General features: G+C 43.4%; 32 non-coding genes across 32 annotated transcripts; 25 read left to right on the top strand and 7 right to left on the bottom strand.

Moving 5' to 3' along the window:
• Positions 1-278: 278 nt before the first annotated feature.
• Positions 279-373, bottom strand: TRNAI-UAU (transfer RNA isoleucine (anticodon UAU)). Its single transcript has 2 exons — positions 336-373; positions 279-314 (listed from the first exon to the last, which is right to left on the bottom strand). It is a non-coding gene; the product is annotated as a tRNA-Ile (tRNA).
• A 480-nt stretch (positions 374-853) lies between these two features.
• TRNAS-GCU (transfer RNA serine (anticodon GCU)) lies at positions 854-930 on the top strand. Its single transcript has one exon. It is a non-coding gene; the product is annotated as a tRNA-Ser (tRNA).
• Positions 931-1,395: 465 nt separating this feature from the next.
• TRNAT-UGU (transfer RNA threonine (anticodon UGU)) lies at positions 1,396-1,467 on the top strand. The gene has a single exon. It is a non-coding gene; the product is annotated as a tRNA-Thr (tRNA).
• Positions 1,468-2,154: 687 nt separating this feature from the next.
• On the top strand, positions 2,155-2,236 carry TRNAS-GCU (transfer RNA serine (anticodon GCU)). The gene has a single exon. It is a non-coding gene; the product is annotated as a tRNA-Ser (tRNA).
• A 546-nt stretch (positions 2,237-2,782) lies between these two features.
• TRNAT-CGU (transfer RNA threonine (anticodon CGU)) lies at positions 2,783-2,854 on the top strand. The gene has a single exon. It is a non-coding gene; the product is annotated as a tRNA-Thr (tRNA).
• Positions 2,855-4,342: 1,488 nt separating this feature from the next.
• On the bottom strand, positions 4,343-4,439 carry TRNAI-UAU (transfer RNA isoleucine (anticodon UAU)). The gene is made up of 2 exons: positions 4,400-4,439; positions 4,343-4,378 (listed from the first exon to the last, which is right to left on the bottom strand). It is a non-coding gene; the product is annotated as a tRNA-Ile (tRNA).
• A 480-nt stretch (positions 4,440-4,919) lies between these two features.
• On the top strand, positions 4,920-4,996 carry TRNAS-GCU (transfer RNA serine (anticodon GCU)). Its single transcript has one exon. It is a non-coding gene; the product is annotated as a tRNA-Ser (tRNA).
• A 465-nt stretch (positions 4,997-5,461) lies between these two features.
• On the top strand, positions 5,462-5,533 carry TRNAT-UGU (transfer RNA threonine (anticodon UGU)). Its single transcript has one exon. It is a non-coding gene; the product is annotated as a tRNA-Thr (tRNA).
• Positions 5,534-6,220: 687 nt separating this feature from the next.
• Positions 6,221-6,302, top strand: TRNAS-GCU (transfer RNA serine (anticodon GCU)). Its single transcript has one exon. It is a non-coding gene; the product is annotated as a tRNA-Ser (tRNA).
• Positions 6,303-6,848: 546 nt separating this feature from the next.
• Positions 6,849-6,920, top strand: TRNAT-CGU (transfer RNA threonine (anticodon CGU)). Its single transcript has one exon. It is a non-coding gene; the product is annotated as a tRNA-Thr (tRNA).
• Positions 6,921-8,408: 1,488 nt separating this feature from the next.
• Positions 8,409-8,503, bottom strand: TRNAI-UAU (transfer RNA isoleucine (anticodon UAU)). Its single transcript has 2 exons — positions 8,466-8,503; positions 8,409-8,444 (listed from the first exon to the last, which is right to left on the bottom strand). It is a non-coding gene; the product is annotated as a tRNA-Ile (tRNA).
• A 480-nt stretch (positions 8,504-8,983) lies between these two features.
• On the top strand, positions 8,984-9,060 carry TRNAS-GCU (transfer RNA serine (anticodon GCU)). Its single transcript has one exon. It is a non-coding gene; the product is annotated as a tRNA-Ser (tRNA).
• A 465-nt stretch (positions 9,061-9,525) lies between these two features.
• On the top strand, positions 9,526-9,597 carry TRNAT-UGU (transfer RNA threonine (anticodon UGU)). The gene has a single exon. It is a non-coding gene; the product is annotated as a tRNA-Thr (tRNA).
• Positions 9,598-10,284: 687 nt separating this feature from the next.
• Positions 10,285-10,366, top strand: TRNAS-GCU (transfer RNA serine (anticodon GCU)). Its single transcript has one exon. It is a non-coding gene; the product is annotated as a tRNA-Ser (tRNA).
• A 546-nt stretch (positions 10,367-10,912) lies between these two features.
• Positions 10,913-10,984, top strand: TRNAT-CGU (transfer RNA threonine (anticodon CGU)). Its single transcript has one exon. It is a non-coding gene; the product is annotated as a tRNA-Thr (tRNA).
• A 1,488-nt stretch (positions 10,985-12,472) lies between these two features.
• On the bottom strand, positions 12,473-12,567 carry TRNAI-UAU (transfer RNA isoleucine (anticodon UAU)). Its single transcript has 2 exons — positions 12,530-12,567; positions 12,473-12,508 (listed from the first exon to the last, which is right to left on the bottom strand). It is a non-coding gene; the product is annotated as a tRNA-Ile (tRNA).
• Positions 12,568-13,589: 1,022 nt separating this feature from the next.
• TRNAT-UGU (transfer RNA threonine (anticodon UGU)) lies at positions 13,590-13,661 on the top strand. Its single transcript has one exon. It is a non-coding gene; the product is annotated as a tRNA-Thr (tRNA).
• Positions 13,662-14,348: 687 nt separating this feature from the next.
• TRNAS-GCU (transfer RNA serine (anticodon GCU)) lies at positions 14,349-14,430 on the top strand. Its single transcript has one exon. It is a non-coding gene; the product is annotated as a tRNA-Ser (tRNA).
• A 546-nt stretch (positions 14,431-14,976) lies between these two features.
• On the top strand, positions 14,977-15,048 carry TRNAT-CGU (transfer RNA threonine (anticodon CGU)). Its single transcript has one exon. It is a non-coding gene; the product is annotated as a tRNA-Thr (tRNA).
• Positions 15,049-16,547: 1,499 nt separating this feature from the next.
• TRNAI-UAU (transfer RNA isoleucine (anticodon UAU)) lies at positions 16,548-16,642 on the bottom strand. Its single transcript has 2 exons — positions 16,605-16,642; positions 16,548-16,583 (listed from the first exon to the last, which is right to left on the bottom strand). It is a non-coding gene; the product is annotated as a tRNA-Ile (tRNA).
• Positions 16,643-17,664: 1,022 nt separating this feature from the next.
• Positions 17,665-17,736, top strand: TRNAT-UGU (transfer RNA threonine (anticodon UGU)). The gene has a single exon. It is a non-coding gene; the product is annotated as a tRNA-Thr (tRNA).
• A 687-nt stretch (positions 17,737-18,423) lies between these two features.
• On the top strand, positions 18,424-18,505 carry TRNAS-GCU (transfer RNA serine (anticodon GCU)). The gene has a single exon. It is a non-coding gene; the product is annotated as a tRNA-Ser (tRNA).
• A 546-nt stretch (positions 18,506-19,051) lies between these two features.
• TRNAT-CGU (transfer RNA threonine (anticodon CGU)) lies at positions 19,052-19,123 on the top strand. Its single transcript has one exon. It is a non-coding gene; the product is annotated as a tRNA-Thr (tRNA).
• Positions 19,124-20,622: 1,499 nt separating this feature from the next.
• Positions 20,623-20,717, bottom strand: TRNAI-UAU (transfer RNA isoleucine (anticodon UAU)). Its single transcript has 2 exons — positions 20,680-20,717; positions 20,623-20,658 (listed from the first exon to the last, which is right to left on the bottom strand). It is a non-coding gene; the product is annotated as a tRNA-Ile (tRNA).
• A 1,022-nt stretch (positions 20,718-21,739) lies between these two features.
• Positions 21,740-21,811, top strand: TRNAT-UGU (transfer RNA threonine (anticodon UGU)). The gene has a single exon. It is a non-coding gene; the product is annotated as a tRNA-Thr (tRNA).
• Positions 21,812-22,498: 687 nt separating this feature from the next.
• Positions 22,499-22,580, top strand: TRNAS-GCU (transfer RNA serine (anticodon GCU)). Its single transcript has one exon. It is a non-coding gene; the product is annotated as a tRNA-Ser (tRNA).
• Positions 22,581-23,126: 546 nt separating this feature from the next.
• Positions 23,127-23,198, top strand: TRNAT-CGU (transfer RNA threonine (anticodon CGU)). The gene has a single exon. It is a non-coding gene; the product is annotated as a tRNA-Thr (tRNA).
• A 1,499-nt stretch (positions 23,199-24,697) lies between these two features.
• TRNAI-UAU (transfer RNA isoleucine (anticodon UAU)) lies at positions 24,698-24,792 on the bottom strand. Its single transcript has 2 exons — positions 24,755-24,792; positions 24,698-24,733 (listed from the first exon to the last, which is right to left on the bottom strand). It is a non-coding gene; the product is annotated as a tRNA-Ile (tRNA).
• Positions 24,793-25,272: 480 nt separating this feature from the next.
• TRNAS-GCU (transfer RNA serine (anticodon GCU)) lies at positions 25,273-25,349 on the top strand. The gene has a single exon. It is a non-coding gene; the product is annotated as a tRNA-Ser (tRNA).
• Positions 25,350-25,814: 465 nt separating this feature from the next.
• TRNAT-UGU (transfer RNA threonine (anticodon UGU)) lies at positions 25,815-25,886 on the top strand. The gene has a single exon. It is a non-coding gene; the product is annotated as a tRNA-Thr (tRNA).
• Positions 25,887-26,573: 687 nt separating this feature from the next.
• Positions 26,574-26,655, top strand: TRNAS-GCU (transfer RNA serine (anticodon GCU)). The gene has a single exon. It is a non-coding gene; the product is annotated as a tRNA-Ser (tRNA).
• Positions 26,656-27,201: 546 nt separating this feature from the next.
• Positions 27,202-27,273, top strand: TRNAT-CGU (transfer RNA threonine (anticodon CGU)). Its single transcript has one exon. It is a non-coding gene; the product is annotated as a tRNA-Thr (tRNA).
• The last annotated feature ends 366 nt before the right edge of the window (positions 27,274-27,639 follow it).

The following is a 27,639-nucleotide window of genomic DNA, read 5'->3' as shown; positions in this document are numbered from 1 at the left end:
ATGTCTTCCGTAAGTGGTGCTCAGCAGAAAATGGAGTATAATAACAGTTGACATTTTTTATTTTCTGTTCTATTTTCAAAAACCCTCCGTAGCTGTATTTAAAGCGCAAACACCCCATAAATAACTTGCAATGAGTATTCCATGTCTAAAAGGCAGAGGAGCTGTCATACAACATTAACTGACAATCAAGGAAACCTTGAGGTGAACCAAAAAATGTCCAGAACATTTATTGGTTCAATAATTCAGTTTTGAGGTGAATTAGTAAAAAGTTCCAAAGTTGCTCCAGGTGAGGCTTGAACTCACAACCTCGGCATTGCTCACTGCATGTACTGCTGTATAAGTACCGCGCGCTAACCGATTGCGCCACTGGAGCTGCTGTGTTTTGGTTTTCAACATGAAACTACACCCACAAACACACACACAAGTGTACAAAAGCACCCACAAGCTCTGGCATTGCCTTTTTAGCTGACACCAAATTATGGGTGCCTTGTAGTGCCCATATTGTGCCACTGGAGCTTACCTTTTAGCCTGATATACACTTTGCCACTGATGTTCAGCCAATGGTGCAGTCAAATGTCCCTTCTACATTTTTGTCATGCTGCAGGCAGTGCCACTGGAGCCAGCATGATGCTCTTCCTCATATTCAACACGTGTCAATTGAAACACCTCCCAATGTCATCTTGGCGATGCCTATAAACACCCCAGGACTTTGATGAATTTTTCTCAACAGCAAGTGAGGCAGTTTTCCTGCAAACGGCTGGATGTACCTCAACAAGGAGCGCATTGTGGTTCTATTTTGAAGATGTTTGTGTTATTACCTGTAAAGACTTGAATGCCTAACATAATCCCTGTAGACGAGGTGGCCGAGTGGTTAAGGCGATGGACTGCTAATCTACTGTACACGCGTGGTTTCGAATCCCACCTTTGTCGATTTTAACTTTTGAAATCTTTTTTAAACATCTGCATTGCTCTAAGCACCATTGCCATTGGCTTTCAAAGAACATACAGACAAAAGTGAAAATATGCATGTTAGTTGATTAAGAAGGACACAAACAAGGTTGTCGTGTTACTGGCAGGAATGCAATCTGCTGTGCTTGACTACCCTTTGAGCCAGAATCCGGATAGAAATTTAAAAAAGCAAAGGTAATATCCATATTGTCTCTCTGCTGCCATGTACATGTTTTTTTCAACTTTCACGCATCACATCTCCTCATTAGTCACCCTAAAATTGCACGGAATACGCACAAATTAGCTGCTCCTCAAAGAATCGGCCAGAAAAAAACAGGTCAAATCACAATCATATACATACATTCTCACACACCCTTCAAATATGTCTACCCAGTAAACATCATGTTGTGTGCTCGTTGTGTTGCTGTTATGCGTCGTAACTAGAGGGGCTCTGTAGCTCAGTGGCAGAGCACTGGTCTTGTAAACCAGGGGTCGTGAGTTCGATCCTCATCAGGGCCTCCAAATGGCAATTTTCTTGAACATTGTTGAATAGGAACTGATATTGCACATTGTACCTGTGCAACCTTTTACCAATGGATTCGGGCCTATAACAAAGCCACAAGCGCAAGGTGTCTGAATAGTCTGTGGGGAAGGTCGGCTTTCTGGACCTAATTTCTTCAAGAAAAAGACCTTGATAATCTTGTGATGACAGATGCAGATGATCACGGTGAAGCCCTTACTCTATTGAACAGTACAGCGGTTCTGGGTTGCACGCCTTTCTCTATTTTCAGGGACGTTGATGTGGCAAAATGTAATTGGAAAAGGGTTATTGCCATCACTCACTATTTAAATTCAATGACATCACAGGAAGCAGCAGCATCTGAACTTTGATCTTGGCTGGAAACGTTGAATGATGCCAAACACTGGGAAACTGGAGCTTGCGTTATGCTGGTTTTACTACTAATGGTGTGCCATACGGAAGCTCAAGCACCTTCCTCTGGATTAGTGTTGTGAACCCTCCAGGAGCTCTTGTTATATTTTTCTGAACTTCAACTTGATGTGTTTATCTATCAATGGCCGGGTAAGGAAGAACGAGTCAACGATCTTGTTTCTATTATGACAAACATGATCTATTTTTCACTGACTTTGCACCACCATTGTTTTATCTCTTCTTTAAGCATGGGACTCGAGCACCGTTCCCAAACAGACGAGGTGGCCGAGTGGTTAAGGCGATGGACTGCTAATCCATTGTGCTCTGCACGCGTGGGTTCGAATCCCACCTTCGTCGTATTTTTTCTTTATAGTCTGCATTTAAACATAGACCAAAGTCTTTCAACCTCCCTGTGAAAGACAGGAATGAGTACAGATATGGAAATAGAGATGTAAAAATAAGTTCATTGGTGCAGGCGGAGAATGAAATTAGTCAAAGACTTTCCTCGTAGGTTTCCATTCTTTACTATTATAGGAGCCAAAATCAGCGCAGTTAGTAAACTCCCAAGCTTACATCCCAAATTCTTTTTTCTTTTAGTTGTCTGCCTTTTACATGTTCCTTTTGCCATCATTCTGACCTGCTATCTAAACTCATGAACCTGTTCAGCATCCTACTCAATACATACATACCCGTAAAAGTACATACTCAAACGCATACCGACAATGTATCACCAACATAAGCACACACGCTTTCGCAAATCAGATGTATGATGACGTACTGAACACATGCAGAGATATACAGCCATTTTTACACAACCAGAAATTCATATACCTGGAGATCTACCTAGGTAAAACCCATGGTTTCTTTGCACTTTCTGTTGTTGGCTGTGAGCAAGCAGCAGGTGGCCTTGTAGCTCAGTGGCCGAGCACTGGTCTCGTAAACCAGGGGTCATGAGTTCAAACCTCATCAGGGCCTCGGGCGGATTATTTTCAAAAAGCACGGGGAAGAGAAGCCAGAGTTGCACCATCTACAGAGAACCTTTTATGACGGGATGCATCCTCATAATTGAAGTCTTCCACAGAAGGAGTGAAATAGAGTTCGAGAGGAAGGCCTAATGTTTTCAGGCAAAGACTGACAAAAACCTTGCAATGTCGCATGTAGCTGCTTTGGTGAAAAGACTGTTCAAGTTCACAATGCAACGGAGGGGTGTTCCCCATCTCCATACAATCATCTCTTTGATAATGTAAACGTGCCAGGCGTGTTGAAAGACAAAGACAGACACAACCGCACATACCAGTTGAAGAAAGACAGCCAGCAAACACATTTGTATAGAGGTAAGCAAGCCTCAATTAGAGATGTGAGTCCCTGCGTTTCTGCGGGAGTCCACAAGTTTAATAAAAAATGAACACATATCTTTCATGTTCTAATGATTACCAATCTTTCTGATTAGCTCTGCATAGCTCCAATGGCTATGTGTGTGTGTGTGTGTGTATGTGCCCGTGTGTGTAGGGGAAGGGGTCGGTAGATGTGTTCACGCAGAGCAAGTTGCATACATCGCCAACAGCCATTCTCTTCTGCTCCTGTGCATCCAGTTCGGAAGCGAACCCACCCAATTGTTCTATATGTCTGCTACCCTGACCGCATTCACACATCATTGGCTATTAGTATGCAGCTTGTGGGCGCTGTCAATGGGATATAAGCACCATTCCCCATGTCTGCAATAGCTAGACCAGATTCTGAGGTATGATGAGCAGGGGTCCAGGCACTTCGCCTGACGAACGCCGGGCTTAGCCCTGCCGGGCCTAGCCCTGAGGGGCCTAACTGGGCATGGCCCTGTGTAAGGTAGGGTGAGCAGGGGACCACTTGCAACTAACCTTCGGCACCAATCAGGCATGGAGAGGTCTGTGCAAATGCCCAGCCCTTTAGCAATCTCGATCTGCAAAACCTTCAACTCCTAATTCTCATGGCTCCCAGAAGCCCTAGCCCATATGCAAATGAGGCGAGTTCCTATCAGCATCCTTGTTCTGCTTGATTTTATCAAAGTGACTGCCTGATTAGTGAAAGGGTATTTATTCTCAGAGGTTTGCTTCAAAGGCGATAATGCAGTAAATAGACAACATTATTCTTTGTAAGTTGATATTGTCTCCTGGATCCTACTCCAGTAACCCTTTTTCTACCTTTACAAATGTCTTCCGTAAGTGGTGCTCAGCAGAAAATGGAGTATAATAACAGTTGACATTTTTTATTTTCTGTTCTATTTTCAAAAACCCTCCGTAGCTGTATTTAAAGCGCAAACACCCCATAAATAACTTGCAATGAGTATTCCATGTCTAAAAGGCAGAGGAGCTGTCATACAACATTAACTGACAATCAAGGAAACCTTGAGGTGAACCAAAAAATGTCCAGAACATTTATTGGTTCAATAATTCAGTTTTGAGGTGAATTAGTAAAAAGTTCCAAAGTTGCTCCAGGTGAGGCTTGAACTCACAACCTCGGCATTGCTCACTGCATGTACTGCTGTATAAGTACCGCGCGCGCTAACCGATTGCACCACTGGAGCTGCTGTGTTTTGGTTTTCGACATGAAACTACACCCACAAACACACACACAAGTGTACAAAAGCACCCACAAGCTCTGGCATTGTCTTTTTAGCTGACACCAAATTATGGGTGCCTTGTAGTGCCCATATTGTGCCACTGGAGCTTACCTTTTAGCCTGATATACACTTTGCCACTGATGTTCAGCCAATGGTGCAGTCAAATGTCCCTTCTACATTTTTGTCATGCTGCAGGCAGTGCCACTGGAGCCAGCATGATGCTCTTCCTCATATTCAACACGTGTCAATTGAAACACCTCCCAATGTCATCTTGGCGATGCCTATAAACACCCCAGGACTTTGATGAATTTTTCTCAACAGCAAGTGAGGCAGTTTTCCTGCAAACGGCTGGATGTACCTCAACAAGGAACGCATTGTGGTTCTATTTTGAAGATGTTTGTGTTATTACCTGTAAAGACTTGAATGCCTAACATAATCCCTGTAGACGAGGTGGCCGAGTGGTTAAGGCGATGGACTGCTAATCTACTGTACACGCGTGGTTTCGAATCCCACCTTTGTCGATTTTAACTTTTGAAATCTTTTTTAAACATCTGCATTGCTCTAAGCACCATTGCCATTGGCTTTCAAAGAACATACAGACAAAAGTGAAAATATGCATGTTAGTTGATTAAGAAGGACACAAACAAGGTTGTCGTGTTACTGGCAGGAATGCAATCTGCTGTGCTTGACTACCCTTTGAGCCAGAATCCGGATAGAAATTTAAAAAAGCAAAGGTAATATCCATATTGTCTCTCTGCTGCCATGTACATGTTTTTTTCAACTTTCACGCATCACATCTCCTCATTAGTCACCCTAAAATTGCACGGAATACGCACAAATTAGCTGCTCCTCAAAAAATCGGCCAGAAAAAAACAGGTCAAATCACAATCATATACATACATTCTCACACACCCTTCAAATATGTCTACCCAGTAAACATCATGTTGTGTGCTCGTTGTGTTGCTGTTATGCGTTGTAACCTGAGGGGCTCTGTAGCTCAGTGGCAGAGCACTGGTCTTGTAAACCAGGGGTCGTGAGTTCGATCCTCATCAGGGCCTCCAAATGGTAATTTTCTTGAACATTGTTGAATAGGAACTGATATTGCACATTGTACCTGTGCAACCTTTTACCAATGGATTCGGGCCTATAACAAAGCCACAAGCGCAAGGTGTCTGAATAGTCTGTGGGGAAGGTCGGCTTTCTGGACCTAATTTCTTCAAGAAAAAGACCTTGATAATCTTGTGATGACAGATGCAGATGATCACGGTGAAGCCCTTACTCTATTGAACAGTACAGCGGTTCTGGGTTGCACGCCTTTCTCTATTTTCAGGGACGTTGATGTGGCAAAATTTAATTGGAAAAGGGTTATTGCCATCACTCACTATTTAAATTCAATGACATCACAGGAAGCAGCAGCATCTGAACTTTGATCTTGGCTGGAAACGTTGAATGATGCCAAACACTGGGAAACTGGAGCTTGCGTTATGCTGGTTTTACTACTAATGGTGTGCCATACGGAAGAACAAGCACCTTCCTCTGGATTAGTGTTGTGAACCCTCCAGGAGCTCTTGTTATATTTTTCTGAACTTCAACTTGATGTGTTTATCTATCAATGGCCGGGTAAGGAAGAACGAGTCAACGATCTTGTTTCTATTATGACAAACATGATCTATTTTTCACTGACTTTGCACCACCATTGTTTTATCTCTTCTTTAAGCATGGGACTCGAGCACCGTTCCCAAACAGACGAGGTGGCCGAGTGGTTAAGGCGATGGACTGCTAATCCATTGTGCTCTGCACGCGTGGGTTCGAATCCCACCTTCGTCGTATTTTTTCTTTATAGTCTGCATTTAAACATAGACCAAAGTCTTTCAACCTCCCTGTGAAAGACAGGAATGAGTACAGATATGGAAATAGAGATGTAAAAATAAGTTCATTGGTGCAGGCGGAGAATGAAATTAGTCAAAGACTTTCCTCGTAGGTTTCCATTCTTTACTATTATAGGAGCCAAAATCAGCGCAGTTAGTAAACTCCCAAGCTTACATCCCAAATTCTTTTTTCTTTTAGTTGTCTGCCTTTTACATGTTCCTTTTGCCATCATTCTGACCTGCTATCTAAACTCATGAACCTGTTCAGCATCCTACTCAATACATACATACCCGTAAAAGTACATACTCAAACGCATACCGACAATGTATCACCAACATAAGCACACACGCTTTCGCAAATCAGATGTATGATGACGTACTGAACACATGCAGAGATATACAGCCATTTTTACACAACCAGAAATTCATATACCTGGAGATCTACCTAGGTAAAACCCATGGTTTCTTTGCACTTTCTGTTGTTGGCTGTGAGCAAGCAGCAGGTGGCCTTGTAGCTCAGTGGCAGAGCACTGGTCTCGTAAACCAGGGGTCATGAGTTCAAACCTCATCAGGGCCTCGGGCGGATTATTTTCAAAAAGCACGGGGAAGAGAAGCCAGAGTTGCACCATCTACAGAGAACCTTTTATGACGGGATGCATCCTCATAATTGAAGTCTTCCACAGAAGGAGTGAAATAGAGTTCGAGAGGAAGGCCTAATGTTTTCAGGCAAAGACTGACAAAAACCTTGCAATGTCGCATGTAGCTGCTTTGGTGAAAAGACTGTTCAAGTTCACAATGCAACGGAGGGGTGTTCCCCATCTCCATACAATCATCTCTTTGATAATGTAAACGTGCCAGGCGTGTTGAAAGACAAAGACAGACACAACCGCACATACCAGTTGAAGAAAGACAGCCAGCAAACACATTTGTATAGAGGTAAGCAAGCCTCAATTAGAGATGTGAGTCCCTCCGTTTCTGCGGGAGTCCACAAGTTTAATAAAAAATGAACACATATCTTTCATGTTCTAATGATTACCAATCTTTCTGATTAGCTCTGCATAGCTCCAATGGCTATGTGTGTGTGTGTGTGTGTATGTGCCCGTGTGTGTAGGGGAAGGGGTCGGTAGATGTGTTCACGCAGAGCAAGTTGCATACATCGCCAACAGCCATTCTCTCCTGCTCCTGTGCATCCAGTTCGGAAGCGAACCCACCCAATTGTTCTATATGTCTGCTACCCTGACCGCATTCACACATCATTGGCTATTAGTATGCAGCTTGTGGGCGCTGTCAATGGGATATAAGCACCATTCCCCATGTCTGCAATAGCTAGACCAGATTCTGAGGTATGATGAGCAGGGGTCCAGGCACTTCGCCTGACGAACGCCGGGCTTAGCCCTGCCGGGCCTAGCCCTGAGGGGCCTAACTGGGCATGGCCCTGTGTAAGGTAGGGTGAGCAGGGGACCACTTGCAACTAACCTTCGGCACCAATCAGGCATGGAGAGGTCTGTGCAAATGCCCAGCCCTTTAGCAATCTCGATCTGCAAAACCTTCAACTCCTAATTCTCATGGCTCCCAGAAGCCCTAGCCCATATGCAAATGAGGCGAGTTCCTATCAGCATCCTTGTTCTGCTTGATTTTATCAAAGTGACTGCCTGATTAGTGAAAGGGTATTTATTCTCAGAGGTTTGCTTCAAAGGCGATAATGCAGTAAATAGACAACATTATTCTTTGTAAGTTGATATTGTCTCCTGGATCCTACTCCAGTAACCCTTTTTCTACCTTTACAAATGTCTTCCGTAAGTGGTGCTCAGCAGAAAATGGAGTATAATAACAGTTGACATTTTTTATTTTCTGTTCTATTTTCAAAAACCCTCCGTAGCTGTATTTAAAGCGCAAACACCCCATAAATAACTTGCAATGAGTATTCCATGTCTAAAAGGCAGAGGAGCTGTCATACAACATTAACTGACAATCAAGGAAACCTTGAGGTGAACCAAAAAATGTCCAGAACATTTATTGGTTCAATAATTCAGTTTTGAGGTGAATTAGTAAAAAGTTCCAAAGTTGCTCCAGGTGAGGCTTGAACTCACAACCTCGGCATTGCTCACTGCATGTACTGCTGTATAAGTACCGCGCGCTAACCGATTGCGCCACTGGAGCTGCTGTGTTTTGGTTTTCAACATGAAACTACACCCACAAACACACACACAAGTGTACAAAAGCACCCACAAGCTCTGGCATTGTCTTTTTAGCTGACACCAAATTATGGGTGCCTTGTAGTGCCCATATTGTGCCACTGGAGCTTACCTTTTAGCCTGATATACACTTTGCCACTGATGTTCAGCCAATGGTGCAGTCAAATGTCCCTTCTACATTTTTGTCATGCTGCAGGCAGTGCCACTGGAGCCAGCATGATGCTCTTCCTCATATTCAACACGTGTCAATTGAAACACCTCCCAATGTCATCTTGGCGATGCCTATAAACACCCCAGGACTTTGATGAATTTTTCTCAACAGCAAGTGAGGCAGTTTTCCTGCAAACGGCTGGATGTACCTCAACAAGGAACGCATTGTGGTTCTATTTTGAAGATGTTTGTGTTATTACCTGTAAAGACTTGAATGCCTAACATAATCCCTGTAGACGAGGTGGCCGAGTGGTTAAGGCGATGGACTGCTAATCTACTGTACACGCGTGGTTTCGAATCCCACCTTTGTCGATTTTAACTTTTGAAATCTTTTTTAAACATCTGCATTGCTCTAAGCACCATTGCCATTGGCTTTCAAAGAACATACAGACAAAAGTGAAAATATGCATGTTAGTTGATTAAGAAGGACACAAACAAGGTTGTCGTGTTACTGGCAGGAATGCAATCTGCTGTGCTTGACTACCCTTTGAGCCAGAATCCGGATAGAAATTTAAAAAAGCAAAGGTAATATCCATATTGTCTCTCTGCTGCCATGTACATGTTTTTTTCAACTTTCACGCATCACATCTCCTCATTAGTCACCCTAAAATTGCACGGAATACGCACAAATTAGCTGCTCCTCAAAGAATCGGCCAGAAAAAAACAGGTCAAATCACAATCATATACATACATTCTCACACACCCTTCAAATATGTCTACCCAGTAAACATCATGTTGTGTGCTCGTTGTGTTGCTGTTATGCATTGTAACTAGAGGGGCTCTGTAGCTCAGTGGCAGAGCACTGGTCTTGTAAACCAGGGGTCGTGAGTTCGATCCTCATCAGGGCCTCCAAATGGTAATTTTCTTGAACATTGTTGAATAGGAACTGATATTGCACATTGTACCTGTGCAACCTTTTACCAATGGATTCGGGCCTATAACAAAGCCACAAGCGCAAGGTGTCTGAATAGTCTGTGGGGAAGGTCGGCTTTCTGGACCTAATTTCTTCAAGAAAAAGACCTTGATAATCTTGTGATGACAGATGCAGATGATCACGGTGAAGCCCTTACTCTATTGAACAGTACAGCGGTTCTGGATTGCACGCCTTTCTCTATTTTCAGGGACGTTGATGTGGCAAAATTTAATTGGAAAAGGGTTATTGCCATCACTCACTATTTAAATTCAATGACATCACAGGAAGCAGCAGCATCTGAACTTTGATCTTGGCTGGAAACGTTGAATGATGCCAAACACTGGGAAACTGGAGCTTGCGTTATGCTGGTTTTACTACTAATGGTGTGCCATACGGAAGCTCAAGCACCTTCCTCTGGATTAGTGTTGTGAACCCTCCAGGAGCTCTTGTTATATTTTTCTGAACTTCAACTTGATGTGTTTATCTATCAATGGCCGGGTAAGGAAGAACGAGTCAACGATCTTGTTTCTATTATGACAAACATGATCTATTTTTCACTGACTTTGCACCACCATTGTTTTATCTCTTCTTTAAGCATGGGACTCGAGCACCGTTCCCAAACAGACGAGGTGGCCGAGTGGTTAAGGCGATGGACTGCTAATCCATTGTGCTCTGCACGCGTGGGTTCGAATCCCACCTTCGTCGTATTTTTTCTTTATAGTCTGCATTTAAACATAGACCAAAGTCTTTCAACCTCCCTGTGAAAGACAGGAATGAGTACAGATATGGAAATAGAGATGTAAAAATAAGTTCATTGGTGCAGGCGGAGAATGAAATTAGTCAAAGACTTTCCTCGTAGGTTTCCATTCTTTACTATTATAGGAGCCAAAATCAGCGCAGTTAGTAAACTCCCAAGCTTACATCCCAAATTCTTTTTTCTTTTAGTTGTCTGCCTTTTACATGTTCCTTTTGCCATCATTCTGACCTGCTATCTAAACTCATGAACCTGTTCAGCATCCTACTCAATACATACATACCCGTAAAAGTACATACTCAAACGCATACCGACAATGTATCACCAACATAAGCACACACGCTTTCGCAAATCAGATGTATGATGACGTACTGAACACATGCAGAGATATACAGCCATTTTTACACAACCAGAAATTCATATACCTGGAGATCTACCTAGGTAAAACCCATGGTTTCTTTGCACTTTCTGTTGTTGGCTGTGAGCAAGCAGCAGGTGGCCTTGTAGCTCAGTGGCAGAGCACTGGTCTCGTAAACCAGGGGTCATGAGTTCAAACCTCATCAGGGCCTCTGGCGGATTATTTTCAAAAAGCACGGGGAAGAGAAGCCAGAGTTGCACCATCTACAGAGAACCTTTTATGACGGGATGCATCCTCATAATTGAAGTCTTCCACAGAAGGAGTGAAATAGAGTTCGAGAGGAAGGCCTAATGTTTTCAGGCAAAGACTGACAAAAACCTTGCAATGTCGCATGTAGCTGCTTTGGTGAAAAGACTGTTCAAGTTCACAATGCAACGGAGGGGTGTTCCCCATCTCCATACAATCATCTCTTTGATAATGTAAACGTGCCAGGCGTGTTGAAAGACAAAGACAGACACAACCGCACCTACCAGTTGAAGAAAGACAGCCAGCAAACACATTTGTATAGAGGTAAGCAAGCCTCAATTAGAGATGTGAGTCCCTCCGTTTCTGCGGGAGTCCACAAGTTTAATAAAAAATGAACACATATCTTTCATGTTCTAATGATTACCAATCTTTCTGATTAGCTCTGCATAGCTCCAATGGCTATGTGTGTGTGTGTGTGTGTATGTGCCCGTGTGTGTAGGGGAAGGGGTCGGTAGATGTGTTCACGCAGAGCAAGTTGCATACATCGCCAACAGCCATTCTCTCCTGCTCCTGTGCATCCAGTTCGGAAGCGAACCCACCCAATTGTTCTATATGTCTGCTACCCTGACCGCATTCACACATCATTGGCTATTAGTATGCAGCTTGTGGGCGCTGTCAATGGGATATAAGCACCATTCCCCATGTCTGCAATAGCTAGACCAGATTCTGAGGTATGATGAGCAGGGGTCCAGGCACTTCGCCTGACAAACGCCGGGCTTAGCCCTGCCGGGCCTAGCCCTGAGGGGCCTAACTGGGCATGGCCCTGTGTAAGGTAGGGTGAGCAGGGGACCACTTGCAACTAACCTTCGGCACCAATCAGGCATGGAGAGGTCTGTGCAAATGCCCAGCCCTTTAGCAATCTCGATCTGCAAAACCTTCAACTCCTAATTCTCATGGCTCCCAGAAGCCCTAGCCCATATGCAAATGAGGCGAGTTCCTATCAGCATCCTTGTTCTGCTTGATTTTATCAAAGTGACTGCCTGATTAGTGAAAGGGTATTTATTCTCAGAGGTTTGCTTCAAAGGCGATAATGCAGTAAATAGACAACATTATTCTTTGTAAGTTGATATTGTCTCCTGGATCCTACTCCAGTAACCCTTTTTCTACCTTTACAAATGTCTTCCGTAAGTGGTGCTCAGCAGAAAATGGAGTATAATAACAGTTGACATTTTTTATTTTCTGTTCTATTTTCAAAAACCCTCCGTAGCTGTATTTAAAGCGCAAACACCCCATAAATAACTTGCAATGAGTATTCCATGTCTAAAAGGCAGAGGAGCTGTCATACAACATTAACTGACAATCAAGGAAACCTTGAGGTGAACCAAAAAATGTCCAGAACATTTATTGGTTCAATAATTCAGTTTTGAGGTGAATTAGTAAAAAGTTCCAAAGTTGCTCCAGGTGAGGCTTGAACTCACAACCTCGGCATTGCTCACTGCATGTACTGCTGTATAAGTACCGCGCGCTAACCGATTGCGCCACTGGAGCTGCTGTGTTTTGGTTTTCGACATGAAACTACACCCACAAACACACACACAAGTGTACAAAAGCACCCACAAGCTCTGGCATTGTCTTTTTAGCTGACACCAAATTATGGGTGCCTTGTAGTGCCCATATTGTGCCACTGGAGCTTACCTTTTAGCCTGATATACACTTTGCCACTGATGTTCAGCCAATGGTGCAGTCAAATGTCCCTTCTACATTTTTGTCATGCTGCAGGCAGTGCCACTGGAGCCAGCATGATGCTCTTCCTCATATTCAACACGTGTCAATTGAAACACCTCCCAATGTCATCTTGGCGATGCCTATAAACACCCCAGGACTTTGATGAATTTTTCTCAACAGCAAGTGAGGCAGTTTTCCTGCAAACGGCTGGATGTACCTCAACAAGGAACGCATTGTGGTTCTATTTTGAAGATGTTTGTGTTATTACCTGTAAAGACTTGAATGCCTAACATAATCCCTGTAGACGAGGTGGCCGAGTGGTTAAGGCGATGGACTGCTAATCTGCTGTACACGCGTGGTTTCGAATCCCACCTTTGTCGATTTTAACTTTTGAAATCTTTTTTAAACATCTGCATTGCTCTAAGCACCATTGCCATTGGCTTTCAAAGAACATACAGACAAAAGTGAAAATATGCATGTTAGTTGATTAAGAAGGACACAAACAAGGTTGTCGTGTTACTGGCAGGAATGCAATCTGCTGTGCTTGACTACCCTTTGAGCCAGAATCCGGATAGAAATTTAAAAAAGCAAAGGTAATATCCATATTGTCTCTCTGCTGCCATGTACATGTTTTTTTCAACTTTCACGCATCACATCTCCTCATTGGTCACCCTAAAATTGCACGGAATACGCACAAATTAGCTGCTCCTCAAAAAATCGGCCAGAAAAAAACAGGTCAAATCACAATCATATACATACATTCTCACACACCCTTCAAATATGTCTACCCAGTAAACATCATGTTGTGTGCTCGTTGTGTTGCTGTTATGCGTCGTAACCTGAGGGGCTCTGTAGCTCAGTGGCAGAGCACTGGTCTTGTAAACCAGGGGTCGTGAGTTCGATCCTCATCAGGGCCTCCAAATGGTAATTTTCTTGAACATTGTTGAATAGGAACTGATATTGCACATTGTACCTGTGCAACCTTTTACCAATGGATTCGGGCCTATAACAAAGCCACAAGCGCAAGGTGTCTGAATAGTCTGTGGGGAAGGTCGGCTTTCTGGACCTAATTTCTTCAAGAAAAAGACCTTGATAATCTTGTGATGACAGATGCAGATGATCACGGTGAAGCCCTTACTCTATTGAACAGTACAGCGGTTCTGGGTTGCACGCCTTTCTCTATTTTCAGGGACGTTGATGTGGCAAAATTTAATTGGAAAAGGGTTATTGCCATCACTCACTATTTAAATTCAATGACATCACAGGAAGCAGCAGCATCTGAACTTTGATCTTGGCTGGAAACGTTGAATGATGCCAAACACTGGGAAACTGGAGCTTGCGTTATGCTGGTTTTACTACTAATGGTGTGCCATACGGAAGAACAAGCACCTTCCTCTGGATTAGTGTTGTGAACCCTCCAGGAGCTCTTGTTATATTTTTCTGAACTTCAACTTGATGTGTTTATCTATCAATGGCCGGGTAAGGAAGAACGAGTCAACGATCTTGTTTCTATTATGACAAACATGATCTATTTTTCACTGACTTTGCACCACCATTGTTTTATCTCTTCTTTAAGCATGGGATTCGAGCACCGTTCCCAAACAGACGAGGTGGCCGAGTGGTTAAGGCGATGGACTGCTAAACCATTGTGCTCTGCACGCGTGGGTTCGAATCCCACCTTCGTCGTATTTTTTCTTTATAGTCTGCATTTAAACATAGACCAAAGTCTTTCAACCTCCCTGTGAAAGACAGGAATGAGTACAGATATGGAAATAGAGATGTAAAAATAAGTTCATTGGTGCAGGCGGAGAATGAAATTAGTCAAAGACTTTCCTCGTAGGTTTCCATTCTTTACTATTATAGGAGCCAAAATCAGCGCAGTTAGTAAACTCCCAAGCTTACATCCCAAATTCTTTTTTCTTTTAGTTGTCTGCCTTTTACATCTTCATTTTGCCATCATTCTGACCTGCTATCTAAACTCATGAACCTGTTCAGCATCCTACTCAATACATACATACCCGTAAAAGTACATACTCAAACGCATACCGACAATGTATCACCAACATAAGCACACACGCTTTCGCAAATCAGATGTATGATGACGTACTGAACACATGCAGAGATATACAGCCATTTTTACACAACCAGAAATTCATATACCTGGAGATCTACCTAGGTAAAACCCATGGTTTCTTTGCACTTTCTGTTGTTGGCTGTGAGCAAGCAGCAGGTGGCCTTGTAGCTCAGTGGCAGAGCACTGGTCTCGTAAACCAGGGGTTATGAGTTCAAACCTCATTAGGGCCTCGGGCGGATTATTTTCAAAAAGCACGGGGAAGAGAAGCCAGAGTTGCACCATCTACAGAGAACCTTTTATGACGGGATGCATCCTCATAATTGAAGTCTTCCACAGAAGGAGTGAAATAGAGTTCGAGAGGAAGGCCTAATGTTTTCAGGCAAAGACTGACAAAAACCTTGCAATGTCGCATGTAGCTGCTTTGGTGAAAAGACTGTTCAAGTACACAATGCAACGGAGGGGTGTTCCCCATCTCCATACAATCATCTCTTTGATAATGTAAACGTGCCAGGCGTGTTGAAAGACAAAGACAGACACAACCGCACATACCAGTTGAAGAAAGACAGCCAGCAAACACATTTGTATAGAGGTAAGCAAGTCTCAATTAGAGATGTGAGTCCCTCCGTTTCTGCGGGAGTCCACAAGTTTAATAAAAAATGAACACATATCTTTCATGTTCTAATGATTACCAATCTTTCTGATTAGCTCTGCATAGCTCCAATGGCTATGTGTGTGTGTGTGTGTGTATGTGCCCGTGTGTGTAGGGGAAGGGGTCGGTAGATGTGTTCACGCAGAGCAAGTTGCATACATCGCCAACAGCCATTCTCTCCTGCTCCTGTGCATCCAGTTCGGAAGCGAACCCACCCAATTGTTCTATATGTCTGCTACCCTGACCGCATTCACACATCATTGGCTATTAGTATGCAGCTTGTGGGCGCTGTCAATGGGATATAAGCACCATTCCCCATGTCTGCAATAGCTAGACCAGATTCTGAGGTATGATGAGCAGGGGTCCAGGCACTTCGCCTGACGAACGCCTGACAAACGCTGGGCTTAGCCCTGCCGGGCCTAGCCCTGAGGGGCCTAACTGGGCATGGCCCTGTGTAAGGTAGGGTGAGCAGGGGACCACTTGCAACTAACCTTCGGCACCAATCAGGCATGGAGAGGTCTGTGCAAATGCCCAGCCCTTTAGCAATCTCGATCTGCAAAACCTTCAACTCCTAATTCTCATGGCTCCCAGAAGCCCTAGCCCATATGCAAATGAGGCGAGTTCCTATCAGCATCCTTGTTCTGCTTGATTTTATCAAAGTGACTGCCTGATTAGTGAAAGGGTATTTATTCTCAGAGGTTTGCTTCAAAGGCGATAATGCAGTAAATAGACAACATTATTCTTTGTAAGTTGATATTGTCTCCTGGATCCTACTCCAGTAACCCTTTTTCTACCTTTACAAATGTCTTCCGTAAGTGGTGCTCAGCAGAAAATGGAGTATAATAACAGTTGACATTTTTTATTTTCTGTTCTATTTTCAAAAACCCTCCGTAGCTGTATTTAAAGCGCAAACACCCCATAAATAACTTGCAATGAGTATTCCATGTCTAAAAGGCAGAGGAGCTGTCATACAACATTAACTGACAATCAAGGAAACCTTGAGGTGAACCAAAAAATGTCCAGAACATTTATTGGTTCAATAATTCAGTTTTGAGGTGAATTAGTAAAAAGTTCCAAAGTTGCTCCAGGTGAGGCTTGAACTCACAACCTCGGCATTGCTCACTGCATGTACTGCTGTATAAGTACCGCGCGCTAACCGATTGCGCCACTGGAGCTGCTGTGTTTTGGTTTTCGACATGAAACTACACCCACAAACACACACACAAGTGTACAAAAGCACCCACAAGCTCTGGCATTGTCTTTTTAGCTGACACCAAATTATGGGTGCCTTGTAGTGCCCATATTGTGCCACTGGAGCTTACCTTTTAGCCTGATATACACTTTGCCACTGATGTTCAGCCAATGGTGCAGTCAAATGTCCCTTCTACATTTTTGTCATGCTGCAGGCAGTGCCACTGGAGCCAGCATGATGCTCTTCCTCATATTCAACACGTGTCAATTGAAACACCTCCCAATGTCATCTTGGCGATGCCTATAAACACCCCAGGACTTTGATGAATTTTTCTCAACAGCAAGTGAGGCAGTTTTCCTGCAAACGGCTGGATGTACCTCAACAAGGAACGCATTGTGGTTCTATTTTGAAGATGTTTGTGTTATTACCTGTAAAGACTTGAATGCCTAACATAATCCCTGTAGACGAGGTGGCCGAGTGGTTAAGGCGATGGACTGCTAATCTGCTGTACACGCGTGGTTTCGAATCCCACCTTTGTCGATTTTAACTTTTGAAATCTTTTTTAAACATCTGCATTGCTCTAAGCACCATTGCCATTGGCTTTCAAAGAACATACAGACAAAAGTGAAAATATGCATGTTAGTTGATTAAGAAGGACACAAACAAGGTTGTCGTGTTACTGGCAGGAATGCAATCTGCTGTGCTTGACTACCCTTTGAGCCAGAATCCGGATAGAAATTTAAAAAAGCAAAGGTAATATCCATATTGTCTCTCTGCTGCCATGTACATGTTTTTTTCAACTTTCACGCATCACATCTCCTCATTAGTCACCCTAAAATTGCACGGAATACGCACAAATTAGCTGCTCCTCAAAAAATCGGCCAGAAAAAAACAGGTCAAATCACAATCATATACATACATTCTCACACACCCTTCAAATATGTCTACCCAGTAAACATCATGTTGTGTGCTCGTTGTGTTGCTGTTATGCGTCGTAACCTGAGGGGCTCTGTAGCTCAGTGGCAGAGCACTGGTCTTGTAAACCAGGGGTCGTGAGTTCGATCCTCATCAGGGCCTCCAAATGGTAATTTTCTTGAACATTGTTGAATAGGAACTGATATTGCACATTGTACCTGTGCAACCTTTTACCAATGGATTCGGGCCTATAACAAAGCCACAAGCGCAAGGTGTCTGAATAGTCTGTGGGGAAGGTCGGCTTTCTGGACCTAATTTCTTCAAGAAAAAGACCTTGATAATCTTGTGATGACAGATGCAGATGATCACGGTGAAGCCCTTACTCTATTGAACAGTACAGCGGTTCTGGGTTGCACGCCTTTCTCTATTTTCAGGGACGTTGATGTGGCAAAATTTAATTGGAAAAGGGTTATTGCCATCACTCACTATTTAAATTCAATGACATCACAGGAAGCAGCAGCATCTGAACTTTGATCTTGGCTGGAAACGTTGAATGATGCCAAACACTGGGAAACTGGAGCTTGCGTTATGCTGGTTTTACTACTAATGGTGTGCCATACGGAAGCTCAAGCACCTTCCTCTGGATTAGTGTTGTGAACCCTCCAGGAGCTCTTGTTATATTTTTCTGAACTTCAACTTGATGTGTTTATCTATCAATGGCCGGGTAAGGAAGAACGAGTCAACGATCTTGTTTCTATTATGACAAACATGATCTATTTTTCACTGACTTTGCACCACCATTGTTTTATCTCTTCTTTAAGCATGGGACTCGAGCACCGTTCCCAAACAGACGAGGTGGCCGAGTGGTTAAGGCGATGGACTGCTAATCCATTGTGCTCTGCACGCGTGGGTTCGAATCCCACCTTCGTCGTATTTTTTCTTTATAGTCTGCATTTAAACATAGACCAAAGTCTTTCAACCTCCCTGTGAAAGACAGGAATGAGTACAGATATGGAAATAGAGATGTAAAAATAAGTTCATTGGTGCAGGCGGAGAATGAAATTAGTCAAAGACTTTCCTCGTAGGTTTCCATTCTTTACTATTATAGGAGCCAAAATCAGCGCAGTTAGTAAACTCCCAAGCTTACATCCCAAATTCTTTTTTCTTTTAGTTGTCTGCCTTTTACATGTTCCTTTTGCCATCATTCTGACCTGCTATCTAAACTCATGAACCTGTTCAGCATCCTACTCAATACATACATACCCGTAAAAGTACATACTCAAACGCATACCGACAATGTATCACCAACATAAGCACACACGCTTTCGCAAATCAGATGTATGATGACGTACTGAACACATGCAGAGATATACAGCCATTTTTACACAACCAGAAATTCATATACCTGGAGATCTACCTAGGTAAAACCCATGGTTTCTTTGCACTTTCTGTTGTTGGCTGTGAGCAAGCAGCAGGTGGCCTTGTAGCTCAGTGGCAGAGCACTGGTCTCGTAAACCAGGGGTCATGAGTTCAAACCTCATCAGGGCCTCGGGCGGATTATTTTCAAAAAGCACGGGGAAGAGAAGCCAGAGTTGCACCATCTACAGAGAACCTTTTATGACGGGATGCATCCTCATAATTGAAGTCTTCCACAGAAGGAGTGAAATAGAGTTCGAGAGGAAGGCCTAATGTTTTCAGGCAAAGACTGACAAAAACCTTGCAATGTCGCATGTAGCTGCTTTGGTGAAAAGACTGTTCAAGTACACAATGCAACGGAGGGGTGTTCCCCATCTCCATACAATCATCTCTTTGATAATGTAAACGTGCCAGGCGTGTTGAAAGACAAAGACAGACACAACCGCACATACCAGTTGAAGAAAGACAGCCAGCAAACACATTTGTATAGAGGTAAGCAAGCCTCAATTAGAGATGTGAGTCCCTCCGTTTCTGCGGGAGTCCACAAGTTTAATAAAAAATGAACACATATCTTTCATGTTCTAATGATTACCAATCTTTCTGATTAGCTCTGCATAGCTCCAATGGCTATGTGTGTGTGTGTGTGTGTATGTGCCCGTGTGTGTAGGGGAAGGGGTCGGTAGATGTGTTCACGCAGAGCAAGTTGCATACATCGCCAACAGCCATTCTCTCCTGCTCCTGTGCATCCAGTTCGGAAGCGAACCCACCCAATTGTTCTATATGTCTGCTACCCTGACCGCATTCACACATCATTGGCTATTAGTATGCAGCTTGTGGGCGCTGTCAATGGGATATAAGCACCATTCCCCATGTCTGCAATAGCTAGACCAGATTCTGAGGTATGATGAGCAGGGGTCCAGGCACTTCGCCTGACGAACGCCTGACAAACGCTGGGCTTAGCCCTGCCGGGCCTAGCCCTGAGGGGCCTAACTGGGCATGGCCCTGTGTAAGGTAGGGTGAGCAGGGGACCACTTGCAACTAACCTTCGGCACCAATCAGGCATGGAGAGGTCTGTGCAAATGCCCAGCCCTTTAGCAATCTCGATCTGCAAAACCTTCAACTCCTAATTCTCATGGCTCCCAGAAGCCCTAGCCCATATGCAAATGAGGCGAGTTCCTATCAGCATCCTTGTTCTGCTTGATTTTATCAAAGTGACTGCCTGATTAGTGAAAGGGTATTTATTCTCAGAGGTTTGCTTCAAAGGCGATAATGCAGTAAATAGACAACATTATTCTTTGTAAGTTGATATTGTCTCCTGGATCCTACTCCAGTAACCCTTTTTCTACCTTTACAAATGTCTTCCGTAAGTGGTGCTCAGCAGAAAATGGAGTATAATAACAGTTGACATTTTTTATTTTCTGTTCTATTTTCAAAAACCCTCCGTAGCTGTATTTAAAGCGCAAACACCCCATAAATAACTTGCAATGAGTATTCCATGTCTAAAAGGCAGAGGAGCTGTCATACAACATTAACTGACAATCAAGGAAACCTTGAGGTGAACCAAAAAATGTCCAGAACATTTATTGGTTCAATAATTCAGTTTTGAGGTGAATTAGTAAAAAGTTCCAAAGTTGCTCCAGGTGAGGCTTGAACTCACAACCTCGGCATTGCTCACTGCATGTACTGCTGTATAAGTACCGCGCGCTAACCGATTGCGCCACTGGAGCTGCTGTGTTTTGGTTTTCGACATGAAACTACACCCACAAACACACACACAAGTGTACAAAAGCACCCACAAGCTCTGGCATTGTCTTTTTAGCTGACACCAAATTATGGGTGCCTTGTAGTGCCCATATTGTGCCACTGGAGCTTACCTTTTAGCCTGATATACACTTTGCCACTGATGTTCAGCCAATGGTGCAGTCAAATGTCCCTTCTACATTTTTGTCATGCTGCAGGCAGTGCCACTGGAGCCAGCATGATGCTCTTCCTCATATTCAACACGTGTCAATTGAAACACCTCCCAATGTCATCTTGGCGATGCCTATAAACACCCCAGGACTTTGATGAATTTTTCTCAACAGCAAGTGAGGCAGTTTTCCTGCAAACGGCTGGATGTACCTCAACAAGGAACGCATTGTGGTTCTATTTTGAAGATGTTTGTGTTATTACCTGTAAAGACTTGAATGCCTAACATAATCCCTGTAGACGAGGTGGCCGAGTGGTTAAGGCGATGGACTGCTAATCTGCTGTACACGCGTGGTTTCGAATCCCACCTTTGTCGATTTTAACTTTTGAAATCTTTTTTAAACATCTGCATTGCTCTAAGCACCATTGCCATTGGCTTTCAAAGAACATACAGACAAAAGTGAAAATATGCATGTTAGTTGATTAAGAAGGACACAAACAAGGTTGTCGTGTTACTGGCAGGAATGCAATCTGCTGTGCTTGACTACCCTTTGAGCCAGAATCCGGATAGAAATTTAAAAAAGCAAAGGTAATATCCATATTGTCTCTCTGCTGCCATGTACATGTTTTTTTCAACTTTCACGCATCACATCTCCTCATTAGTCACCCTAAAATTGCACGGAATACGCACAAATTAGCTGCTCCTCAAAAAATCGGCCAGAAAAAAACAGGTCAAATCACAATCATATACATACATTCTCACACACCCTTCAAATATGTCTACCCAGTAAACATCATGTTGTGTGCTCGTTGTGTTGCTGTTATGCGTTGTAACCTGAGGGGCTCTGTAGCTCAGTGGCAGAGCACTGGTCTTGTAAACCAGGGGTCGTGAGTTCGATCCTCATCAGGGCCTCCAAATGGTAATTTTCTTGAACATTGTTGAATAGGAACTGATATTGCACATTGTACCTGTGCAACCTTTTACCAATGGATTCGGGCCTATAACAAAGCCACAAGCGCAAGGTGTCTGAATAGTCTGTGGGGAAGGTCGGCTTTCTGGACCTAATTTCTTCAAGAAAAAGACCTTGATAATCTTGTGATGACAGATGCAGATGATCACGGTGAAGCCCTTACTCTATTGAACAGTACAGCGGTTCTGGGTTGCACGCCTTTCTCTATTTTCAGGGACGTTGATGTGGCAAAATTTAATTGGAAAAGGGTTATTGCCATCACTCACTATTTAAATTCAATGACATCACAGGAAGCAGCAGCATCTGAACTTTGATCTTGGCTGGAAACGTTGAATGATGCCAAACACTGGGAAACTGGAGCTTGCGTTATGCTGGTTTTACTACTAATGGTGTGCCATACGGAAGCTCAAGCACCTTCCTCTGGATTAGTGTTGTGAACCCTCCAGGAGCTCTTGTTATATTTTTCTGAACTTCAACTTGATGTGTTTATCTATCAATGGCCGGGTAAGGAAGAACGAGTCAACGATCTTGTTTCTATTATGACAAACATGATCTATTTTTCACTGACTTTGCACCACCATTGTTTTATCTCTTCTTTAAGCATGGGACTCGAGCACCGTTCCCAAACAGACGAGGTGGCCGAGTGGTTAAGGCGATGGACTGCTAATCCATTGTGCTCTGCACGCGTGGGTTCGAATCCCACCTTCGTCGTATTTTTTCTTTATAGTCTGCATTTAAACATAGACCAAAGTCTTTCAACCTCCCTGTGAAAGACAGGAATGAGTACAGATATGGAAATAGAGATGTAAAAATAAGTTCATTGGTGCAGGCGGAGAATGAAATTAGTCAAAGACTTTCCTCGTAGGTTTCCATTCTTTACTATTATAGGAGCCAAAATCAGCGCAGTTAGTAAACTCCCAAGCTTACATCCCAAATTCTTTTTTCTTTTAGTTGTCTGCCTTTTACATGTTCCTTTTGCCATCATTCTGACCTGCTATCTAAACTCATGAACCTGTTCAGCATCCTACTCAATACATACATACCCGTAAAAGTACATACTCAAACGCATACCGACAATGTATCACCAACATAAGCACACACGCTTTCGCAAATCAGATGTATGATGACGTACTGAACACATGCAGAGATATACAGCCATTTTTACACAACCAGAAATTCATATACCTGGAGATCTACCTAGGTAAAACCCATGGTTTCTTTGCACTTTCTGTTGTTGGCTGTGAGCAAGCAGCAGGTGGCCTTGTAGCTCAGTGGCAGAGCACTGGTCTCGTAAACCAGGGGTCATGAGTTCAAACCTCATCAGGGCCTCGGGCGGATTATTTTCAAAAAGCACGGGGAAGAGAAGCCAGAGTTGCACCATCTACAGAGAACCTTTTATGACGGGATGCATCCTCATAATTGAAGTCTTCCACAGAAGGAGTGAAATAGAGTTCGAGAGGAAGGCCTAATGTTTTCAGGCAAAGCCTGACAAAAACCTTGCAATGTCGCATGTAGCTGCTTTGGTGAAAAGACTGTTCAAGTTCACAATGCAACGGAGGGGTGTTCCCCATCTCCATACAATCATCTCTTTGATAATGTAAACGTGCCAGGCGTGTTGAAAGACAAAGACAGACACAACCGCACATACCAGTTGAAGAAAGACAGCCAGCAAACACATTTGTATAGAGGTAAGCAAGCCTCAATTAGAGATGTGAGTCCCTCCGTTTCTGCGGGAGTCCACAAGTTTAATAAAAAATGAACACATATCTTTCATGTTCTAATGATTACCAATCTTTCTGATTAGCTCTGCATAGCTCCAATGGCTATGTGTGTGTGTGTGTGTGTATGTGCCCGTGTGTGTAGGGGAAGGGGTCGGTAGATGTGTTCACGCAGAGCAAGTTGCATACATCGCCAACAGCCATTCTCTCCTGCTCCTGTGCATCCAGTTCGGAAGCGAACCCACCCAATTGTTCTATATGTCTGCTACCCTGACCGCATTCACACATCATTGGCTATTAGTATGCAGCTTGTGGGCGCTGTCAATGGGATATAAGCACCATTCCCCATGTCTGCAATAGCTAGACCAGATTCTGAGGTATGATGAGCAGGGGTCCAGGCACTTCGCCTGACGAACGCCTGACAAACGCTGGGCTTAGCCCTGCCGGGCCTAGCCCTGAGGGGCCTAACTGGGCATGGCCCTGTGTAAGGTAGGGTGAGCAGGGGACCACTTGCAACTAACCTTCGGCACCAATCAGGCATGGAGAGGTCTGTGCAAATGCCCAGCCCTTTAGCAATCTCGATCTGCAAAACCTTCAACTCCTAATTCTCATGGCTCCCAGAAGCCCTAGCCGATATGCAAATGAGGCGAGTTCCTATCAGCATCCTTGTTCTGCTTGATTTTATCAAAGTGACTGCCTGATTAGTGAAAGGGTATTTATTCTCAGAGGTTTGCTTCAAAGGCGATAATGCAGTAAATAGACAACATTATTCTTTGTAAGTTGATATTGTCTCCTGGATCCTACTCCAGTAACCCTTTTTCTACCTTTACAAATGTCTTCCGTAAGTGGTGCTCAGCAGAAAATGGAGTATAATAACAGTTGACATTTTTTATTTTCTGTTCTATTTTCAAAAACCCTCCGTAGCTGTATTTAAAGCGCAAACACCCCATAAATAACTTGCAATGAGTATTCCATGTCTAAAAGGCAGAGGAGCTGTCATACAACATTAACTGACAATCAAGGAAACCTTGAGGTGAACCAAAAAATGTCCAGAACATTTATTGGTTCAATAATTCAGTTTTGAGGTGAATTAGTAAAAAGTTCCAAAGTTGCTCCAGGTGAGGCTTGAACTCACAACCTCGGCATTGCTCACTGCATGTACTGCTGTATAAGTACCGCGCGCTAACCGATTGCGCCACTGGAGCTGCTGTGTTTTGGTTTTCAACATGAAACTACACCCACAAACACACACACAAGTGTACAAAAGCACCCACAAGCTCTGGCATTGTCTTTTTAGCTGACACCAAATTATGGGTGCCTTGTAGTGCCCATATTGTGCCACTGGAGCTTACCTTTTAGCCTGATATACACTTTGCCACTGATGTTCAGCCAATGGTGCAGTCAAATGTCCCTTCTACATTTTTGTCATGCTGCAGGCAGTGCCACTGGAGCCAGCATGATGCTCTTCCTCATATTCAACACGTGTCAATTGAAACACCTCCCAATGTCATCTTGGCGATGCCTATAAACACCCCAGGACTTTGATGAATTTTTCTCAACAGCAAGTGAGGCAGTTTTCCTGCAAACGGCTGGATGTACCTCAACAAGGAACGCATTGTGGTTCTATTTTGAAGATGTTTGTGTTATTACCTGTAAAGACTTGAATGCCTAACATAATCCCTGTAGACGAGGTGGCCGAGTGGTTAAGGCGATGGACTGCTAATCTACTGTACACGCGTGGTTTCGAATCCCACCTTTGTCGATTTTAACTTTTGAAATCTTTTTTAAACATCTGCATTGCTCTAAGCACCATTGCCATTGGCTTTCAAAGAACATACAGACAAAAGTGAAAATATGCATGTTAGTTGATTAAGAAGGACACAAACAAGGTTGTCGTGTTACTGGCAGGAATGCAATCTGCTGTGCTTGACTACCCTTTGAGCCAGAATCCGGATAGAAATTTAAAAAAGCAAAGGTAATATCCATATTGTCTCTCTGCTGCCATGTACATGTTTTTTTCAACTTTCACGCATCACATCTCCTCATTAGTCACCCTAAAATTGCACGGAATACGCACAAATTAGCTGCTCCTCAAAGAATCGGCCAGAAAAAAACAGGTCAAATCACAATCATATACATACATTCTCACACACCCTTCAAATATGTCTACCCAGTAAACATCATGTTGTGTGCTCGTTGTGTTGCTGTTATGCATTGTAACTAGAGGGGCTCTGTAGCTCAGTGGCAGAGCACTGGTCTTGTAAACCAGGGGTCGTGAGTTCGATCCTCATCAGGGCCTCCAAATGGTAATTTTCTTGAACATTGTTGAATAGGAACTGATATTGCACATTGTACCTGTGCAACCTTTTACCAATGGATTCGGGCCTATAACAAAGCCACAAGCGCAAGGTGTCTGAATAGTCTGTGGGGAAGGTCGGCTTTCTGGACCTAATTTCTTCAAGAAAAAGACCTTGATAATCTTGTGATGACAGATGCAGATGATCACGGTGAAGCCCTTACTCTATTGAACAGTACAGCGGTTCTGGATTGCACGCCTTTCTCTATTTTCAGGGACGTTGATGTGGCAAAATTTAATTGGAAAAGGGTTATTGCCATCACTCACTATTTAAATTCAATGACATCACAGGAAGCAGCAGCATCTGAACTTTGATCTTGGCTGGAAACGTTGAATGATGCCAAACACTGGGAAACTGGAGCTTGCGTTATGCTGGTTTTACTACTAATGGTGTGCCATACGGAAGCTCAAGCACCTTCCTCTGGATTAGTGTTGTGAACCCTCCAGGAGCTCTTGTTATATTTTTCTGAACTTCAACTTGATGTGTTTATCTATCAATGGCCGGGTAAGGAAGAACGAGTCAACGATCTTGTTTCTATTATGACAAACATGATCTATTTTTCACTGACTTTGCACCACCATTGTTTTATCTCTTCTTTAAGCATGGGACTCGAGCACCGTTCCCAAACAGACGAGGTGGCCGAGTGGTTAAGGCGATGGACTGCTAATCCATTGTGCTCTGCACGCGTGGGTTCGAATCCCACCTTCGTCGTATTTTTTCTTTATAGTCTGCATTTAAACATAGACCAAAGTCTTTCAACCTCCCTGTGAAAGACAGGAATGAGTACAGATATGGAAATAGAGATGTAAAAATAAGTTCATTGGTGCAGGCGGAGAATGAAATTAGTCAAAGACTTTCCTCGTAGGTTTCCATTCTTTACTATTATAGGAGCCAAAATCAGCGCAGTTAGTAAACTCCCAAGCTTACATCCCAAATTCTTTTTTCTTTTAGTTGTCTGCCTTTTACATGTTCCTTTTGCCATCATTCTGACCTGCTATCTAAACTCATGAACCTGTTCAGCATCCTACTCAATACATACATACCCGTAAAAGTACATACTCAAACGCATACCGACAATGTATCACCAACATAAGCACACACGCTTTCGCAAATCAGATGTATGATGACGTACTGAACACATGCAGAGATATACAGCCATTTTTACACAACCAGAAATTCATATACCTGGAGATCTACCTAGGTAAAACCCATGGTTTCTTTGCACTTTCTGTTGTTGGCTGTGAGCAAGCAGCAGGTGGCCTTGTAGCTCAGTGGCAGAGCACTGGTCTCGTAAACCAGGGGTCATGAGTTCAAACCTCATCAGGGCCTCTGGCGGATTATTTTCAAAAAGCACGGGGAAGAGAAGCCAGAGTTGCACCATCTACAGAGAACCTTTTATGACGGGATGCATCCTCATAATTGAAGTCTTCCACAGAAGGAGTGAAATAGAGTTCGAGAGGAAGGCCTAATGTTTTCAGGCAAAGACTGACAAAAACCTTGCAATGTCGCATGTAGCTGCTTTGGTGAAAAGACTGTTCAAGTTCACAATGCAACGGAGGGGTGTTCCCCATCTCCATACAATCATCTCTTTGATAATGTAAACGTGCCAGGCGTGTTGAAAGACAAAGACAGACACAACCGCACCTACCAGTTGAAGAAAGACAGCCAGCAAACACATTTGTATAGAGGTAAGCA

The sequence above is a fragment of the Ambystoma mexicanum genome, chromosome 13, assembly GCF_040938575.1.
Source record: "Ambystoma mexicanum isolate Mex_15411 chromosome 13, UKY_AmexF1_1, whole genome shotgun sequence".
Classification (NCBI taxonomy): Eukaryota; Metazoa; Chordata; class Amphibia; order Caudata; family Ambystomatidae; genus Ambystoma; species Ambystoma mexicanum.
Note: the sequence above shows the minus strand (reverse complement) of the source record. Positions and strands in the feature narration are given on the sequence as shown.